At 36.3% G+C, this 21,389-nt stretch overlaps 1 long non-coding RNA gene across 1 annotated transcript in view; it reads left to right on the top strand.

Moving 5' to 3' along the window:
* The window catches only part of LOC139036049 (uncharacterized), a 193,080-nt gene extending 176,915 nt beyond the window's left edge, over window positions 1-16,165 (top strand). Inside the window, exons 3-5 of the long non-coding RNA XR_011488762.1 lie at window positions 9,270-9,332; window positions 9,978-10,042; window positions 15,939-16,165. This is a non-coding gene — a long non-coding RNA (uncharacterized lncRNA). The remainder of the gene's footprint in view (window positions 1-9,269; window positions 9,333-9,977; window positions 10,043-15,938) is intronic.
* Window positions 16,166-21,389: the final 5,224 nt, after the last annotated feature.

The following is a 21,389-nucleotide window of genomic DNA, read 5'->3' as shown; positions in this document are numbered from 1 at the left end:
TAAGCTCCAGAACAAGACATACCATGCAAATTCTTTAGCAACGCAGGAACAAAGACCTGAGTGTCAACATACAGCCTGCCCAAAGTCACACCTAACACATAGACCCATCACAAAACGCACTACTGGACACTCCATTGCACTCCAGAGAGAAGAAATCCATTTCCATGCACCAGAACACTGACACAAGCTTCCCTAACCAGGAAACCTTGACAAGCCAATCATCCAACCCCACCCACTGGGAGAAACCTCCACAATAAAAAGGAACCACAGACCACCAGAATACAGAAAGCCCACTCCAGACACAGCAATCTAAACAAGATGAAAAGGCAGAGAAATACCCAACAGCTAAAGGAACATGAAAAATGCCCACCAAGTAAAACAAAAGAGGAGGAGATAGGGAATCTACCTGAAAAAGAATTTAGAATAATGATGATAAAAATTATCCAAAATCTTGAAAACAAAATGGAGTTACAAATAAATAGCCTGGAGACAAAGATTGAGAAGATGCAAGAAATGTTTAACAAGGACCTAGAAGAAATAAAAAAGAGTCAAGTAAAAATGAATAATGCAATAAATGAGATCAAAAACACTCTGGAGGGAACCATGAGTAGAATAACAGAGACAGAAGATAGGATAAGTGAGGTAGAAGATAAAATGTGGAAATAAATGAAGCAGAGAGGAAAAAAGAAAAAAGAATCAAAAGAAATGAGGACAACCTCAGGGACCTCTGGGACAATGTGAAACTCCCCAACATTCGAATCATAAGAGTCACAGAAGAAGACAAAAAGAAAGGCCATGAGAAAATACTTGAGGAGATAATAGCTGAAAACTTCCCTAAAATGGGGAAAGAAATAGCCACCCAAGTCCAAGAAACCCAGAGAGTCCCAAACAGGATAAACCCAAGGCAAAACACCCCAAGACACATATTAATCAAATTAACAAAGGTCAAACACAAAGAACAAATATTAAAAGCAGCAAGGGAGAAACAACAAATAACACACAAAGGGATTCCCATAAGGATAACAGCTGATCTATCAATAGAAACTCTTCAGGCCAGAAGGGAATAGCAGGACATACTTAGAGTAATGAAAGAGAATAACCTACAACCTAGATTACTGTACCCAGCAAGGATCTCATTCAGATATGAAGGAGAACTCAATAGCTTTACAGACAAGCAAAAGCTGAGAGAATTCAGCACCACCAAACCAGCTCTTCAACAAATACTAAAGGATCTTCTCTAGACAGGAAACACAGAAAGGTGGTATAAACGTGAACCCCAAACAAGAAAGTAAATGGCAACAGGACCATACCTATCAATAATTACCTTAAATGTAAATGGGTTGAATACCCCAACCAAAAGACAAAGGCTGGCTGAATGGATATAAAAACAAGACCCCTATATATGCTGTCTACAAGAGACCCACCTTAAAACAAGGGACATATACAGACGGAAAGTGAAGGGCTGGAAAAAAATATTTCACGCAAACGGAGACCAAAAGAAAGCATGAGTCGCAATAGTCATATCAGATAAAATAGACTTTCAAATAAAGGCTATGAAAAGAGACAAAGAAGGACACTACATAATGATCAAAGGATCAATCCAAGAAGATATAACAATTATAAATATATATGCAGCCAACATAGGAGCACTGCAATGTGTAAGGCAAATGTTAACGAGTATGAAAGAGGAAATTAATAGTAACACAATAATAGTGGGAGACTTTAATACCCCACTCACAAAAGGAAACACAAACTTTAAAGGACACAATGGACCAGCTAGACCTAATTGACATCTATAGGATGTTTCACCCCAAAACAATCAACTTCACCTTTTTCTCAAGTGCACACGGAACCTTCTCCAGAATAGATCACATCCTGGGCCATAAATCTAGTCTTGGTAAATTCAAAAAGATTGAAATCATTCCAGTCATCTTTTCTGACCACAGTGCAGTAGGATTAGATCTCAATTACAGGAAAAAAATTATTAAAAATTCAAACATATGGAGGCTAAACAACACGCTTCTGAATAACCAACAAATCATAGAAGAAATCAAAAAAGAAATCAAAATATGCATAGAAATGAATGAAAATGAAAACACAACAACCCAAAACCTATGGGACACTGTAAAAGCAGTGCTAAGAGGAAGATTTATAGCATTACAGGCCTACCTCAAGAAACAAGAAAAAAGTCAAATAAATAACCTAATTCTACATCTAAAGCAACTAGAGAAGGAAGAAATGAAGAACCTCAGGTTAGTATAAGGAAAGAAATCTTAAAAAATAGGGCAGAAATAAATGCAAAAGAAACTGAAGAGACCATAGCAAAAATCAACAAAGCTAAAAGCTGGTTTTTTGAAAAAATAAACAAAATTGACAAACCATTAGCAAGACTCATTAAGAAACAAAGGGAGAAGAACGAAATTAACAAAATTAGAAATGAAAATGGAGAGATCACAACAGACAACACTGAAATACAAAGGATCATAAGAGACTACTACCAGCAGCTCTATGCCAATAAAATGGACAACTTGGAAGAAATGGACAAGTTCTTAGAGAAGTAAAACTTTCCAAAACTGAACCAGGAAGAAATAGAAGATCTTAACAAACCCATCACAAGCAGGGAAATCGAAACTGTAATCAGAAATCTTCCAGCAAACAAAAGCCCAGGACCACATGGCTTCACAGCTGAATTCTACCAAAAATTTAGAGAAGAGCTAACACCTATCTTACTCAAACTCTTCCAGAAAATTGCAGAAGAAGGTAAACTTCCAAACTCATTCTATGAGACCACCATCACCCTAATTCCAAAACCAGACAAAGATGCCACAAAAAAAGAGAACTACAGGCCAATATCACTGATGAACATAGATGCAAAAATCCTTAACAAAATTCTAGGAAACAGAATCCAACAACATATCAAAAAAATCATACACCATGACCAAGTGGGCTTTATCCCAGGAATGCAAGGATTCTTTAATATCCAGAAATCAATCAATGTAATACACCACATTAACAAATTGAAAGATAAAAACCATATAGATTATCTCAATAGATGCAGAAAAAGTCCTTGACAAAATTCAGCATCCATTTATGATTAAAACTCTCCAGAAAGCAGGAATAGAAGGAACATACCTCAACATAATAAAAGCTATATATGACAAACCCACAGCAAGCATCACCCTCAATGGTGAAAAATTGAAAGCATTTCCCCTGAAATCAGGAACAAGACAAGGGTACCCACTCTCACCACTACTATTCAACATAGTTTTGGAAGTGTTGGCCACAGCAATCAGGGCAGAAAAAGAAGTAAAAGGAGTCCATATAGGAAAAGAAGGAGTGAAACTCTCTCTGTTTGCAGATGACATGATCCTCTACATAGAAAACTCTAAAGACTACCAGAAAATCACTATAGCTAACCAACTAATTTAGTAAAGTTGCAGGATATAAACTTAACACACAGAAATCTCTTGCATTCCTATACACTAACAATGAGAAAACAGAAAGAGAAATTAAGGAAACAATACCATTCACCATTGCAACAAAAAGAATAAAATACTTAGGAGTATATCTACCTAAAGAAACAAAAGACTTATACATAGAAAACTATAAATCAATGATGAAAGAAATCAAAGAGGACACAAACAGATGGAGAAATATACCATGTTCATGGATTGGAAGAATCAATATTGTCAAAATGGCTATACTACCCAAAGCAATCTGTAGATTCAATGCAATCCCTATCAAGCTACCAATGGTATTTTTCACAAAACTAGAACAAATAATTTCACAATTTGTATGGAAATACAAAAAACCTCGAATAGCCAAAGTAATCTTGAGAAAGAAGAATGGAACTGGAGCAATCAACCTGCCTGACTTCAGGCTCTACTACAAAGCCACAGCCATCAAGACACTATGGTAGTGGCACAAAGACAGAAATATAGATAAATGGAACAGAATAGAAAGCCCAGAGATAAACCCACAAACCTATGGTCACCTTATCTTCCACAAAGGAGGCAAGGAGATACAATGGAAAAAAGACAACCTCTTTAACAAGTGGTGCTGGGAAAACTGATCAACCACCTGTAAAAGGATGAAACCAGAAAACTCTCTAACACCATACACAAAAATAAACTCAAAATGGATTAAAGATCTAAACGTAAGACCAGAAAGTATAAAACTCCTAGAGGAGAACATAGGCGAAACACTCTCCGACATAAATCACAACAGGATCCTCTATGACCCACATCCCAGCATATTAGAAACAAAAGCAAAAATAAACAAATGGGACCTAATGAAACTTAAAAGCTTTTGCACAACAAAGGAAACTATAAGCAAGGTGAAAAGACAGCCGTCAGATTGGGAGAAAATAATAGCAAACTAAGTAACAGACAAAGGATTAATCTCAAAAATATACAAGCAACTCCTGCAGCTCAACTCCAGAAAAATACATGACCCAATCAAAAAATGGGCCAAAGAACTAAACAGACATTTCTCCAAGGAAGACATACAGATGGCTAACAAAACACGAGAAGATGCTCAACATCACTCATTATCAGAGAAATGCAAATCAAAACCACAATGAGGTACCATTATACGCCAGTCAGGATGGCTGCTATCCAAAAGTCTACAAGCAATAAATGCTGGAGAGGGTGTGGAGAAAAGGGAACCCTCTTACACTGCTGGTGGGAATGCAAACTAGCACAGCCGCTATGGAGAACAGTGTGGAGATTTCTTAAAAAACTGGGATTAGAACTACCATATGACCCAGCAATCCCACTTCTGGGCATACACACCGAGTAAACCAGATCTGAAAGAGACATGTACACCCCAGTGTTCATCGCAGCACTGTTTATAATAGCCAGGACATGGAAGCAACCTAGATGCCCATCAGCAGACGAATGGACAAGGAAGCTGTGGTACATATACACCATGGAATATTACTCAGCCATTAAAAAGAATTCATTTGAATCAGTTCTAATGAGATGGATGAAACTGGAGCCCATTATACAGAGCGAAGTAAGCCAGAAAGATAAAGACCATTACAGTATACTAACACATATGTATGGAATTTAGAAAGATGTAATGATAATCCTATATGCAAAACAGAAAGAGACTCAGATGTATAGAACAGACTTTTGGACTCTGTGGGAGAAGGCGAGGGTGGGATGTTTCAAGAGAACAGCATTGAAACATGTATATTATCTAGAGTGAAACAGATCACCAGCCCAGGTTGGATGCATGAGACAAGTGCTCGGGCCTGGTGCACTGGGAAGACCCAGAGGGATCGGGTGGAGAGGGAGGTGGGAGGGGGGATCGGGATGGGGAATACATGTAAATCCATGGCTGATTCACACCAGTGTATGACAAAACCCACTACAATATTGTAAAGTAATTAGCCTCCAACTAATAAAAATAAATGAAAAAAAAATTTGTGTGCCTAGCACATATTAGGAGCTCAATAAATGCCATTCATGTCCATATTTGAAAAAAAATGCTCTCAGAGTAGGGTTGTTGAATGTGTGGAAATTAATTCTATGCATAGCACAGGGTACAGTTTATTTCAGTTCCACCTAGAGTATTGTTGTTTAGTCACTCAATTGTGCCTGACTCTTGCAACCCGATGAACTATAGCCCACCTGGCTCCTCGCTGAAGTGGGTTGCCATTACCTTCTCCAACCCAGATATTAACTGCTCTAACTATCAGTAGAATCAATAAATCATGTTATGGTTATAGAAGGCAGAAGAAATCTATATACTTTGGGGGGTACTAATTTTTGCTTAAAAGTTAAAATCTACATCTTGCTTCTCCAACTGAAGATTGGTTTTGTTTTTTTTTTTGTTTTGTTTTGTTTTGCAAAAAACCTACCTGAGTTAGTGCAATATTAAAGGGAAATGGAAAAGAAAGCCAAGATGGGGCACATGAAACAATTTTGGACCTCTCTATTCGAGAGAGTATGGTGAAAGCCAGTACCTGGATCAGGAATTTCAAATTCTCTCTTTGTACAATATCTGAGAGACTTCCAAATGGGAGAATCAAATAGTTTGTTTCTAAGGAATTTAAATATGCATGTATGTATGTTTATCAGTTCAGTCGCTCAGTCATGTCCAACTCTTTGCGACCCCATGGACTGCAGCATGCCAGGCTTCCCTATCCATCATCAACTCCAAGAGCCTATTCAAACTCATGTCCATTGAGTCTGTGATGCCATCCAACCATCTCATCCTCTGTGGTCCCCTTCTCCTCCTGCCTTCAATCTTTCCCAGCATTAAGGTCTCTTCAATTGAGTCAGTTCTTCACATCAGGTGGCCAAAGTATTGGAGTTTCAGCTTCAGCATCAGTCCCTCCAATGAATATTCAGGACTGATTTCCTTTAGGATGGACTGGTTGGATCTCCTTTCTGTCCAAGGGGCTTTCAAGAATCTTCTCCAACACCATAGTTCAAAAGCATCAATTCTTCGGCACTCAGCTTTTTTTATAGTCCAACTCTCACATCCATACATGACTACTAGACAAACCATAGCTTTGACTAGATGGGCCTTTGTTGGCAAAGTAATGTCTCTGCTTTTTAATATGCTGTCTAGGTTGGTCATAACTTTTCTTCCAAGGAGTAAGCATCTTTTAATTTCATAGCTGCAGTCACCATCTGCAGTGATTTTAGAGCCTAAGGAAAGAAAGTCTGTCTGTCAAGAATGGAAACCATTGTTTCCTCATCTATTTACCATGAAATGATGGGACTGGATGTCATGATCTTAGTTATCTGAATGTTGAGCTTTAAGCCAACTTTTTCACTCTCCTCTTTCACTTTCCTCAAAAGTCTCTTTAGTTCTTCACTTTCTGCCATAAGGGTGGTGTCATCTGCATATCTGGTTTCCCTGATAACTCAGTTGGTATGTGTATGTGTATCTCTGTATACACACATATTTATATAATGGTTCCCTAACATAATATTTATTAAAAACTCATATTTCTATTATGTGTTCATGTCATTTATGATTTTCCTAGAATTTGATAAATACTCCTCACCATGAATATTACTAAAGACATGGAGAGACATATCTCATAAGTCTTATTTCTGCTCACATTTTCTGAAAAACTCGTGTCTATGGGTAAATTCAAGTGAGAAGAGAAGTACAGTCCTCCTATAAGCAACAGTAATATCTACCACAAATGAAGAAAATCTAGGTTGGCCAAAAAGTTCATTTGGGTTTTTCAGTACTATGTTATGGAAAAACCCCAAAAAACTTCTTGGCCAACCCAATATTTTGGAATGAATAGAAAATGTATAGGCATTAATCACATGGTTAATGCTTTCTACTTACAGATCTTCAAGCTTCAGAATACAGGCTGAAAAACTCTGATATAAATTCATTCAAACCCATATTTTCTTGACTACACATCTATATTTCTTAGTTTTTTATACCCATTTGCTCATTTATCTCTCAAGATAATCTGAAGAGGTTAGTATTTTCATCCCTACTTATAGATGAGGCAGTTAAGATAAAGATGTATCTTTACTGTTGTAACTAAACTATATATTAATCTGTTTGCCCAATAGCACACAACTGGAATTTGTACCGAGTCAGCCTGGCTCCAGAATCACTACTCTTAACCAGTATACACAGACATAGACACATAGTATTGAGAGTTTCAGACAGAGTAGGCCCTTAAAAGCTAGTGTGCCAGGCTTCCAGTGGGATTATTCCATAAGTACTCATTAATCAGAAAATGTCAATACTGCACATTGGGAAATGAGTATCCTATTCATTTCTCTCTCTCTCTCTTTTTTTTTTTTTGCTATGTTTCCACATATGGTACTAACCTATAAGTAATTTCTGTGTTCAGTGTTTGACCTTTGCCTGGCAAGTTCTGAACAAAAAAATCAAGAATGTATTATTTTCCTCTTTCAAAAAAAGTGTTAACTTTGCATGGTTACATGGGACAAAAATAATGAAATATACAAATCAGTTATATAGCTTTCATTGACTCCTTTGTCCTATATGATAGCCTTCTATGCTTTAATAATGTGCACCTTCATACTAATAGCAAGAATTAATTTATAGAGAAGATAAAACTGGAAATCGTAAGTTAATTTCTTATTTTCTGAAAATAATTTAACTTCCCCAATTCTGCTTTTTCAGGAACCAAATTCTGATGACATATCATGTACCACCTTCTACCTAAATTATTTGATCATCTATAATAGGGGTTGCCAAACAATAGCTTGCAAGTCAATTCTGGTGTGCTATCTATTTTTATATAAAAAAAGTTGCACTGAAACACAGTCACACCCCTTCATTTATATATTGTCTGTGGCTGCATTTGCACTGCACAGGCAGAGTTCAGTAGTTGTGACAGACATTCTGGTCCACAAAGCCCGAAGTATTTCCTCTGAAGCCATTTTCAGAAAAAAGAATACAACCTTTAGTCTATGAAGATGATACCTGTTGTTGTACCATGGATGATGAGTAAGCTATTTAAAAATTCTTTATCCTGTGGTCAATATTTTATTTCATTCTGCAAATGACTACTCATGCTCAGCGAAGGATCGACTAAAAATACAGTGATTTGAAAATCCTAGCCCCAGTAGATCATGAAAGCCCATATCCATAATAAAGTGAACCTCACTCATCAATAATGACAATCAATATAAAACTGACTTTTAAGCTTTTCTGTTGTATGGTCTTCTGTGAATCACAGCCTATTCCTGTTTTATAGTAGTTCACAATCTAAGACACATGATACCTAAAACAGCATGTTATTATGAACATGCTAAAATTAATAACTAAGTTGCTAATAATTGAAAGAGGAAATCAGAATTTCTTTTTGATCAGAAATTTTTGATAGTTGCCATGAAAATTTGATGGAAAATTACAAATAGCAAAACTTAAAGTTGTACTGAAACTTACCAGGAAGTTGTGTCAACAGAGAGGTCATCCTGTTTAATTTTGGGGGTGAAGGGAGATGAATACTGTAGACATTCTTTAACAGTTGTAAGCCAGGCTTAATTAAGGAGACAAAAATATTGACTTGCAGAGTCAAACAGAGTTGATGCTTAATGTTATTATTTTGCTCTGAGTTCAACATACCAGCTGGTTTGAACTGTGAGTGACCTACACAATTAAAACAACACAAATAAAAGACTTGAGGATTTACTTATCTGGCTTCCTATTCCTTTTCATGTTGTCCAAATTATAACCCTACCATCGTCACTGCAAAATTAATCAAGCAGAAATTCCTGTTAATGTAATGAATATTTTATGTCTTTTAGATAAGACTATTGCTGTATCTTCTGCAAATATGAGTAAATTGATGAAGCAAGTCACTAAAAATGGTATGTCCTATTAAGTAATTAGATGATCAGAAAGAGAAGAAAATTGAATATTTAAAGTTTATATACTATTATTTTAGCCATTTAACTGAACTGGTCAATTTCCATTCAAGGAAATAATATCAAAACTGGAATTTATTTTGTATTATGAAAAATTTGAAACATCTAAAAGATTGAACAAAAATGAATATCCACCATCAGGACAGAGCAGCTAGTGCTCATAGGCATTTGCTTGCTTTATCTCTAGTATTTTTAAATCTAGCATAGTGTCCTAGCTTTTAATTTACTGATATATTTAATTCACTGACTCTCAAAAAGACCAAGTCTGTTTTCTCATAGATTATACTAAATTTTGAATGTATGTAACTTTCTTTTGATGTTTGATGTTTTTACCTTTTCTATCTCTCTATCATCTATTTCTAGAGAACTCAAAGCTTGGTCTATATTCACAGTAAACATTTTGGAAAACAGAATTTCATTGGTGATGCTGTGTGCCTTCTTCTGCATCATATCAAGAAGCACACAATGTCAGGTTATCCCAGTATTGGTGATGCTAAGTTTAATCACCCAGTTAATTTGATGACCACCAGACCTGTCCATTATATGGTTGTGCTTTCTTTGGTAATATGTGTTTATCTTCTATTCCAGCAACATTTTATCTAATGGTTTTAGCCTTTATAAAGGAACTCTGCCTGAATTACTGATTTTATAAGGTGAGAACTGATTTTTTTCTAATACATTTATTCTTTCTATGTTCATTAACTGATGCTATTTTGTAAAAAAAAAAAAAAAAAAGTTTTTCCTCCTGACAATTGCTCACCACCTTCCATTTAATAACCAACTGTCAGAGTAAGGAACTGGTGTAATAGTAAGATATATTCCAGTTTACCCAGGACAGTCCTGATTATGTCACTTGTAGAAATACTGCTGTGCTCCCATTCATGGATTTCCCAGGTCAGCACTGGTAAGTAAAGAACTCACCTGCCAATACAGGAGATGTAAGAGTGGAAGATTCAATCCCTGGGTCAGGTAGGTCCCCTGGAGGAGGAAATGACAACCCACTCCACTGTTCTTGCCTGGAGAATCCCATGGACAGAGGAGCTTCGCGGGCTACAGTCCATAGTCTGAGAAAGTGTCAGACACAACTGAAGTGACAAAACAAACACATGCTCCCATTCATGTAATTTAACAGGTTAAACGATAAGCTATAAGAACATTCCATGTATAAGTAACTGTGAATTTCTCTCTCAAAATCTCAGTCTCTCATTTTGACAATCCTAAATGTTAGTTTATTCAGCATTTCACAATTTATTATACCTTTTGATATCTAAATTTTTTATATGAAAACACAATAATTATCCCTTTTGATTCTCAAATCTCAATACTCAAGCATTCAAAATTGACCAGTGTTTAAATCTCTTAAAAATGCTTCTGTGTCCTTTTGACATAACTCCATTTTTTATTAAATATTTGCTTTATGACATAATAAGTTATTACAGCATTACCTTGTATCTTCTGTACTCCAGATCTGAATTCAACAATTTCCTCAAAGATCTCTGGTTTCTTTTACTGGAAACTGGTAGCAGAAACTGGTCAGGAGTATTCTTTTTTACTGAGGTGTTATTGCTCTCAGAATATTTCAGTGGATAGATCTAGGGTATCTATATAAAGATATATAAACTTTATATTTTTATTATTTCCAATTCAAATTGAACATTAAATTGCTTTTCCTAATTACTTTGATTTTTAATTTATATTTTATTCTGAAATCCTTGGTTTCTAATTAGCACATTTGCTTTACTTTATGATATGCATAAAATGGTTACAAAAAAATTTCAGTATGTTTACCAACAAAATTCTGAATATGGTTTAAAATTATTTGATTTCTCACTTCCTTTGTGGATATGAAGTTAGGATGTATAGTTAGAGTACTGGGTCTAAAGTAATTTAAACATTTATTTGGCAAAATGTACAACTAGAGAGAAATAATGAAGATGAAAAACAATGCAGTTTCTGTCACAAGCAAATGGTTAATATCCCAGACCTACTGGATATATGGGGCTTCCCTCATAGTTCAGTTGGTAAAGAATCTGCCTACAGTGCAGGTGCCCTGGGTTCGACTCCTGAGTTGGGAAGATCCCTTGGAGAAAGAATTGGCAACCCACTCCAGTATTCTTGCCTGGAGAATCCCATGGACAGTGGAGCCTGGTGGGCTACAGTCCATGAGGTCGCAAGAGTCAGACAAGACTTAGTGATTAAACCACTACTAGACATATTAAAAAACAATGAAAATATGGCAGAGATATTAAGTTAACCTACCTAATAAATGCAAATAGATCTTAATATAGGAAAACAGGCTTAAGTTGATCATAATAAGTTAAATGGAATTTAAAACTATTTAGGTATAAACTTTGAATTACCTACACTGGTAAAAATCCAAAAAATTGGCAACATATCTATTGGCAAGGCTGTAGGTATAGACAATCACATATATTGCTGGGAACAATGTAAAATAGTATAATTCTTCATGGAGAAGATGATGTGGATGCCTTGTTCGGGGATGGGGTGTGCACCATTTTCTCTCTACCACACAAGGTCATAAAACAAGTAGATTCATAATAAATTTGAGGGAATTGAAGTCATATAGAATATATTCTGATATGAATAGAAATAAAAAGATTACTGAAAATTACTCAACTACTTAAATAATGAACATATTTCTAAACTGTCTTTAGATGAAAGAAGTCACACATAAAATTAAAAAATATTTGGGACAACAATCACATTCAAAATTTGTGAGTTATAGCTTTAAAGCATAATTACAGAGAAATTGACATCTTTTAAGCTTCTGTTAATAATTTGGAAGAGTGCACAATTAACAGTTTGTTTCTATCATAAGAAGCTAAGAAAAAAACAAACAAATAAAACCTACATTAAGTTAAAGGAAGTAAATAATAATGAAAACAAATCTAAGTAAGAAACAGGAACAAAGGAGAGCAACAAAATTCAAAGCTGATATTTTGAAAAGGTCAAATAGTATAATTCTTTGATCAACTTCTAGTAGATGTATCAAGGAAAAAAGAACACACAAATTATCAATATCAAGAATGAAATAAGAAATGTCATTATTAATCTGACAGTCATTAAAATAACAATAGGGGAATATAATGAACATTTTGTTCCAATAAGATTGAGAACTTAAATGGATTGAATAAATTGCTTGGAGGGCATAAGTTAGAATTCAGAGAAAAAGATAAATGTATACTTCTATACCTTATTAAAATTGAATTTCTTAAAAACTCACCTAAAAAGAATACTAGGCTCAGATGGCTCAGATGGGTACAAATTTTCAATTCTATTGAAATTCTATTGAATTTTTAAGTAGACTTTAAGGAATTTTTAAGGAATAATAATCCTACACAATTCTTTTAGAAAATACAGGAATATGCAACACTTTCCAAAGTACTCTGAGTCCAGCATTAGCCTGATACTATAATATATCCAGAGAAAAACATTGTAAGAAAACAAACCTAGGGAACAATATCCCAAAACTGGATTCAAACAATCCTCAGCCAAATACTAAAAACCAAATCAAGTAATACAAAAAGCAAGTTATACACAACGATCAAGTGGTATTCCTGGATGGCAAGGTTGCTTTAACATTCTGTACACAGTGTAATTCTCCATGTAATGGACAAAAACATATGAACATCACAGTAGATATATTAAAACATTTTACAAAATGCATCACCCACTAGAAGCTCTCAGGTAAATGTAAATACAATATGAAATATTCAGCTGACATCATATTTGCTGAGAAAGATTAGTTTCCTGTTCTATGAGTGGGAATAAAGTAAGAAATTTAGCACACTTAAGATATCGTCCATTGTGTTGCACCCTGTACAATAAAGCAGAAGAGGTGAACATACACACACACATATATACAAGAGAGAAAGACAACTTTTGTTTGGATAGCATCATGATGTACATAGAAATTACTAAGGACACAACCAAAAAAAAAAAAAAAAAAGCCCATTACCTAACTAGTAAGTGAATATAACAGCATCCCATGGCAAAAGAGCAGTATACCAAAATCAGTTGTGCTTCTAGAGATACTGGCAATGAAAATTTACATCACTGAAAAATACAAAGTGCTTGGATATGATCTGAATAACATGTACAATATCTGTACAATGAAAATGATCAAAGATTGCTGAATGAAGTTAAAGAAGAAATAAACAATGGGGGAACTACAAAATGTTAATGAATTTAAAGACTGAATATTATTTTAAGGTATTGATTCTCCCTAATTTACAGAGTTAATACAACACTCATTAAAATACAACAGACATTTAAAAAGATATGGTCAAACTTATTCTGCAGGTTATATGAAATACAAAAAATAGAGAAATCTTATAATAAAAGAATGTATCTAGAGGACTTATACTCCCTGGTTCCAAAACTTACTTCATATCTACAGGGATCAAGGTATTGATAATGTGAAATTGGCATAAAAATAAACATTTAGATCAATGGAACAGAATTAAATGGATATATGGTTATATGGTCAATTAATTTTTGACAAGTTACCAAGATGATTCAATGGGGTGAAATGGTCTTCTCAATAAATGGTGCTGGGGTAACTGGCTATCTGTATGGAAAATGGGGCTTTAGCATTTTCCTCACCCTACACACAAAATTTGATTCAAAATGGATTATAGAACTTTAAAAAGTTAAAACCCTAAAACTTCTAGCAAAAAACATATGAGAAATCCTTTATGACTTTGGGTAAGGCACATTTGCACTGATAGGACACAAAATATATGAATCACAAAAGAAATATATTTTATAATTGAAGTTTACCAACATTTAAAACTTTTGCTTGTCAGAAATTATCATTAAGAAAATTAAATGACAAGTCAAAGATGGGGAGAAAATATTTGAAAAACATATATGTTAATAATGACTTGGACTCAGTATACAAATAAATCTTACAACTCAATGGTAAGACAACCAAATAAAAAATGTGCAAATGCTTTGCAACTGAACAAGTCCAGGAAAAGTTGTTTGAAATCATTGGTTACTAAGGGAATGCAAATGAAAACCATGATGATATACTCCTACATACCCACTAGGAAAAACAAAGTTAAAAACAAGTGCCACCAAAGACTTGGAACTACTGTAACACTCATAAAGTGTGTGTGTGTGTGTGTGTGTGTGTGCGCGCATGCACGTGCACGCGCACACGCACACACGCTAAGTTGCTTCGGTCAAGTCTACCACTTTGTGACCCTAGCCTGCCAGGCTCCTCTGTCCATGGGAATATCTGCCCTGGGAGAATTTTGAGGGATGGGGTGGGGAAGGTTTAAGATGGAGGGGACATATATATGCATATGGCTGATTCATGTCCATGTATGGCAGAAACCATCACAATACTGTAAAGCAATTATACTCCAATTAAAAACTAAAAAATAAAATAGTCAAAGACAGATCATAAAAAATAATACTGGAGTGGATTGCCATGCCCTCCTCCAGGGGTCTTCCTGACCCAGGGATCAAATCTGCATTTCTGACATCTTCTGCATTGGTAGGTGGGTTCTTTACCACTAGCACCACCTGGGAAGCAATGTCACAGGAGAGTGCCAGTGAGTCAGAAAAGGATTGATCTATCAGCCTAGTGTCTGGAGGGACCACGTGGAACAAAGCCACTAGCAATCCAGAGTTGTCCAGTAAGGAAAATGAAAAATAAATCTTTGCTGCCACTATCCAAGACTTTGTTACACAAAATAACCTTACAAAAGCTGGTGAATATAATTATATTTTGACTTGTATTTGCTGTTCTGTTTCTCGTGAAGGTGCATTCTCTTTTTTTAGATGTTTTTACTATATAGTTCATTACAGAGTATTACGTATTGAGCCTTTCCAATTATAATTCAGTAAATTCAACAACAACAAAATCTTTGCATTCAACAGAGGGAGAAATAGAACACCAAATAAAAGTCAGAATATGTATATGTGTAACTGACTCACTTAGCTGTACATCTGAAACTAACACAATATTGTAAATCAACTATACTCCAATAAAATTTTTAAAACATTAAACAAAAATAATTACATTGGATATCTTTAAAACAGTATACTGCATGTTATATACTATATAGTATACTGTATAGTATAAAAGTATACAGTAATAGAAATGATAGGCAAACTTGCCTTATTCCTGTCTAAGAATTCATCCAGTGTTTCTCTTGTTAAGGATAAGTCTTATTAAAGACAAATTCATTTAATCTCATTTCAGAAAGTGTTTTAAAAATTAGAAATTGATGTTGAATTTTCAACTGTCTCCTAAGCATCTATGGAGATGTATGATATTATTTCCTTAAATATATTGATATACTGAATGACCCTAATGCTTTTTTCAAATGTTGAATCGTCCCTGTATTACTATAATAAACCCAACTTGGTCAGGATTATTATTTTTTATACTGTTTTATCTTGGGTTTTTATATTGATATTTAGGAATAAATTATCTTTAACTGAGTTTCTAGGTTTAATTTTCAATATCATACTCATTTCATAAAAATAACTTGAATATCTTCCTTCTTTCAGTGTCCTCTGTGATGTCATTTTTATTTGTAATTTGCTTTTCTCCTTAATTTGTATGTTTTGTGGGAGAATATGCATGGAGAAACAAGAACTTGCTAATGGCCACTGTATAATGGAAACTTGGCATTTTTGTCTTACTATAAAACCAGTGCATGCTTATTAAAGAAAGCTTACAAAATACAAATGGACATAAAGAAAATACAATAACATAATGTTAATAAAACAACAGCTTGTTACCACTTTGAATAATCTTTTATCAAATTTTTCAAAAATTTACTAGTTGGCGGAGGGGGGTGGCGGAGGCGGCGATGCAGATGGAAGAGCAGAAAAACCCTGAGTGCACTTCCTCTCATGAACACATCAAAATTACAACTATCTGCAGAACAACCATCAACTGAAAAAAACAAAACTGGAATCTACCAGAATGGACCTTTCCTGGTTCATTCCAAAGATCTCCCACAACTAAAGACATAAAGAAGGAACCACAAGATGGGTACAAGGAGTGGACTTGTGATATAATCAAGCCCCAAATTACTGGGATGGGCAAACCACAAAATTGCAGAATCATTATGTTGCAGACGTTCACCCACAGGAGTGAGGGTCCTGAGCACTACATCAGGCTCAAGCCCAGGGCTCTGGCACTGGGAAGATGAGCTCTCAGAGCATTTGGTTTTGAAGGCCAGTGGGGCTTAATTGCATGAGTTCCACAGGACTGGGGGAAATAGAGACTTTACTATTAAATGGTGCACACAAAATCCTGCACATACCAGGACCCAGGGCAAGAGCTGTCATCTGATAGGAGGTTGGGCCAGACCTACCTGCTGGTCTTGCAGTCTCCTGGAGAAGTGCAATGAGGCTGTGGCTTATTTTGGGGAGAAAAACACTGGGGCCAGACATACTGAGGAACATTCAACCGTATGAACACTCATGGCAACTGCATATTGGCTAATCAGTGCCAAGACCTGGCCCCACCCAACACCTGTAGGCTCCAGTGCTTACAACTCCATGGCAGCACTGCAGGCGTGCAAGGTGTGACTTCCCCCCTTGGTGTTTGGCTGGGCTAGGGAGGGTTTTGCCCAGAAGATTTCTAAGGTTAGGTCACATGTCTTCTGGTCCCTTGGGATGAGAAAGGTCTTTCAGAAGCTCTATTTCTCTGTGCCTGTTACAGGCTCTGCACAGCCCGGTCTGGGATATATAAGCAGCAATAAGGAGACATGGGGAATGCACCACCATGTTCTTCCTCAAATCTCAAGGTCCCTCTGCAGTCAGACTTCTTTATACCTTTCAGAGAAGAAAGATTGAAAATTTTAAAAAATCACAATCAACCTTTATTTTCCTTTACTTCACACATTGCATTTGAACTTGGACAGGAATTCATTTGGATCCCCGAACCTCCTTATCAAATTAGACCCCAGAAGATCAAGGGCAGACCAGGTTTAAGTCATCATTAATCTGTTGTAAGAAAGTGAAGGAAGAAACCTTTTTCCCTGAGTAACTAAGGCAGAATTTTTAAGTATGTCTTTAGATGATAAATGATAAGTGAGAATATTTGATCTGGAGGCAAGTGTAATATTTCTTCTAGATATATATCCACCATTTAGCACAACCAAGTTCAGTTCATGAACACATCTAATGATAAATATCCCTTTTAGGTTAATTTTTCTATATCTAAAATAGTGGCCCAGTGGGAAATGATGACCAATCCATTCCCCAATGGCATCAGGTAGGAAAATTACTGAATTCGTCATCAATCTCACTCTTTAGTCCTCCAGGGAAGATTATCTTTGTAGAACACTGTAAAGGTAAATAAATTTAAAAGATTATCAAAGAGAGATTATAAATCTAGGCGGAAGTTCTCAATTCTGGGCACCCATTAGAATCACTTGGGGAATTAGAAAAAAATAATACTAATGGGTTTGCCCTGCCCCAGGTCAATTAAATAAGAATGTTTGAGTGGGACCTGGACGTCAGTAGTTTTTAAAGCTGTCTAGGTGATTCTAATGTGCAGTCAAGATGGAAAATAACTCACATAGGGAGGTGGTGTTTTTCTTGACAAGGGAATTTATATGTTATTACAAATTGCACTTACTATACCAGATAAAACACATTGAATAGATGTTCCGGTTACATGAGACAGGCAGCTCAAAAGGAGGTCCCTTTAAGTTTGTTCCTTCCAACTGTGCTAGTGGCTTACTCTGCTACCAGAAAGAACTTTTAAACCAGGAATAAGAATGGACGAAGATCTAAAAATTTCATTCCCCAACAGGTAAAGAAATACCATGATTCTAGAGAGATGGTTGCTCTAAAGTTTAAATCTCTTGTACAGAACTTGTGTTAATAACCATCAGGTTTAATTCACTGGATTCCTTAATTCTGGGACCCAAAATATGCTGACTTACCTAACAGAAACTTTACCTTTCAAGAAGTACCTGGAAGTAAGCCTACCAGACATAAAGCATTGAAACAGTTGGATGTACCATGAGTGGGCATTTCCTGACCCCCTGCTCCTGATGGAAAGCTTATCTTGGACCTGGCAAACCAATCTCATTTTGTCTATGGGGCATATTTCTAAGTAAGAGTTTTCATTTTTGAAACTTCAGGGCTTTGAAGCTAAGGTATGGCCCAATCATGTGACAGGGCTTTCAGAGGAAAAAGCAAGCCTCTGCATTTGTGGAATCTTACAAGGAGACATGACAGGAAGTTTCTGGATGAGATGAATGATTACTATTAGGGTAGAGGTATTAAGGGCTTCCTTGAAGTTGTTCAGCTGGTAAAGAATTTGCCTACAGTGCAGGAGACCCTGGTTTGACTTCTGGGTTGGGAAGATCCCCTGGAGAAGAGATAGGCTACCCACTCCAGTATTCTGGGGCTTCCCTAGTGGTTCAGCTGGTGAAGAATCCGCCCGCAATGTGAGAGACCTGGGTTCAATCCCTGGGTTGGGAAGATCCCCTGGGGGAGGTCATGGCAACCCACTCCACTATTCTTGCCTGGAGAATCCCCATGGACAAAGGAGCCTGGCGGGCTACAGCCCATTGAGAGTTTCACAAAGAGTCGGACATGACTGAGCGACTAAGCACAGCACACCAGCAGAGAGGTATTAAAGGCTGTTTAAAATCACCTTTCGGGGACTTCCCTGGTGGTCCAGTGGTTAAGACTCTGCCTTCCAATGCAGGGGATGCAGGTTCAATCCCTAGTTAGGGAACTAAGATCCCACATGCCACAGGGCAACTAAGCTTGCATGCCACAACTAGGGAAGGCTGCACGCTGCACTACTGAACCCATGCCCTCTCGGGCCTGTGCCTGGTATGTAGAGAAAGCCTAAGTGCTGCAACTCGAGAAGCCAATGTGACAACTAAAGAGAAGCCCCAGCACTGCAAATAGAGAAGGTCTGCGTTCTGCAATGAAGACCAGCACAGCCAAAAATTAATTAATTAAAATAAAATCACTGTTCAGAGAAGGCAGTTTCCATGGGCCATTAACTTACTCTCCCTTAGGGCATAGAAAAAAGGATTGGCAAACACCAGCCAAAGCTATCTCCTTTTCCTGAGAGAGGCAAGCCTGTTGACTGACAAAATGGATCTCTTCTCCTTAAGTTTTGATCATGTGTGTTTTCTTGAGTGGTCTATCATGGACTCCGACAAATTAAGAGGGCCTCCACAACTGCTCTCATTTACAAAATTCTACTAAGATTTCAATCTTTTCAAATTCTCCTAAATAACTAATGGTACAGCTGAGGTACCTGTAAATAATGGCCCTGGTGTCAAGATATTTTTGAGACTATCATGTTTCTTTCAATTTGGGGCTTAAGATTTGGGATTTTCTATTTACAAAGGTCATTTTTCTTGGCTTAAAAACAGTGGGAAGGTATGAGAAGGCACATCAGACAACCTAGCTTCTAGAAACTGCAGGCCATTTGGAAACCAGAGTACACATAAGTAACCCAGATGGTTAAGCCTAGCTGCACATGTAGGTGCACGCACAAGATTACTTGGAAGTTGTGTCACCCTTAGATTTCAGGGAAGGACTACCAGCTGACTTACTGTTCTAGAGACAGCACTGGTTCAGTTAACAAAAATGTATTAAATGCCTCTGCCTGCTAATGTATATAGAAATGGACAAAAGGTGGTCTTCATCCTTTAGAAATTATGGCTAGTCATTATCTTCCTATTTTCAGCCAAACTTGACTGTGAAGAGTGCTTCCAGTTTCAGAAAGTGCTAGAAGAAAGTTCAACTTCTGCTTCATAGTTCACCAATGAGCACATAACTCACTGAGCTCATTCATTCTAGACTTGAATATAATTACCACTGATTGACTTATCTCTCATTTTACGTATTTACTATTAAAGCCTTTCTATATAAAGAAACTTATATTCAAATTATAAGAAGATGGCTCACTTCACCAAGTGCATAATCACAGTTGGTGGTTCCTTAAGTCTGAGCAGGCAGCCACCCACATTTCCAACATTTATCAGCCACCTCTGACATTCCTGTGTCCAAAAAAATAACCGACTCATTGCTTTAATCTATGATGAGCCACATCACACAAGCAGTATGGAAAGCTTGTTGCATGATTGATGTGGTCTCCAAAAATGTCAAGTGAAAGTAAAATAAAAGCAAAGGTTCTCCATGGAGATATATATATATATATACATATATAAAAAATGCTTGAAAATAGTTGGTTCATTTTCACTTAATGATAGTTAACGTTTCTCTACAACGGAGATATATATTAGATGTAAAAGCAGAAACTGAAGAGACATTCCATTTGGGCTTTGTAAGTGACTGACTGGTAAAGCAATGTCAGCTGCATGACATTACTACTTTCCATATTGGCTAGCTAAATTATGTGCTCATTAGTTTACTGGGCTAATAAATGAGAGGCAAAAAAATGTGCACAAGTGAAGTATTTTTACAGAGCCGAAGGAAGCCTGACTAATTTGAGTTAGATTTAAATCCTGTCTTTTGTAATGATTAATACCATGAGACAATGAGAGAGTAATCAGCTTCTAATTCTGACTTGGCTAGTGACTCACCAAGAGAACTTGTGAAATTCTCTGAACCCACTGAACCTGCATCTCTTCATCTCTCAAAGGATAAGATGAAGTTGATTCTTGGGGCTCTACCTAGTTCCATGATTTTGTGCCATCAGATAAAGATTCTAAGGGGTTTATATTTATAACTGAATCTTAAATATAATAAAATTGGTTGGGTGTCATCAAGCATAGTCTTGCTAGAATCAAGGTCATTTAAGGACTGAAGTATATCCTAGGCTGAGAAACACTCCAGGGCCAAGACCCATGATATAGCTGCAGTAATTAAATTGCTGAGCTCTCCAAGGAGAATGGGGCTGATGATATACTATCATGAGATATAATAATGTAAATGAAAATGCTTTGCAAACTATTTGGGACTATATAAATGTCAAGTATTAAGCAGTATTATCTTCTCCATTTA

This window comes from Odocoileus virginianus, chromosome 7, assembly GCF_023699985.2.
Source record: "Odocoileus virginianus isolate 20LAN1187 ecotype Illinois chromosome 7, Ovbor_1.2, whole genome shotgun sequence".
NCBI classification, from domain to species: domain Eukaryota; kingdom Metazoa; phylum Chordata; class Mammalia; order Artiodactyla; family Cervidae; genus Odocoileus; species Odocoileus virginianus.
Note: the sequence above shows the minus strand (reverse complement) of the source record. Positions and strands in the feature narration are given on the sequence as shown.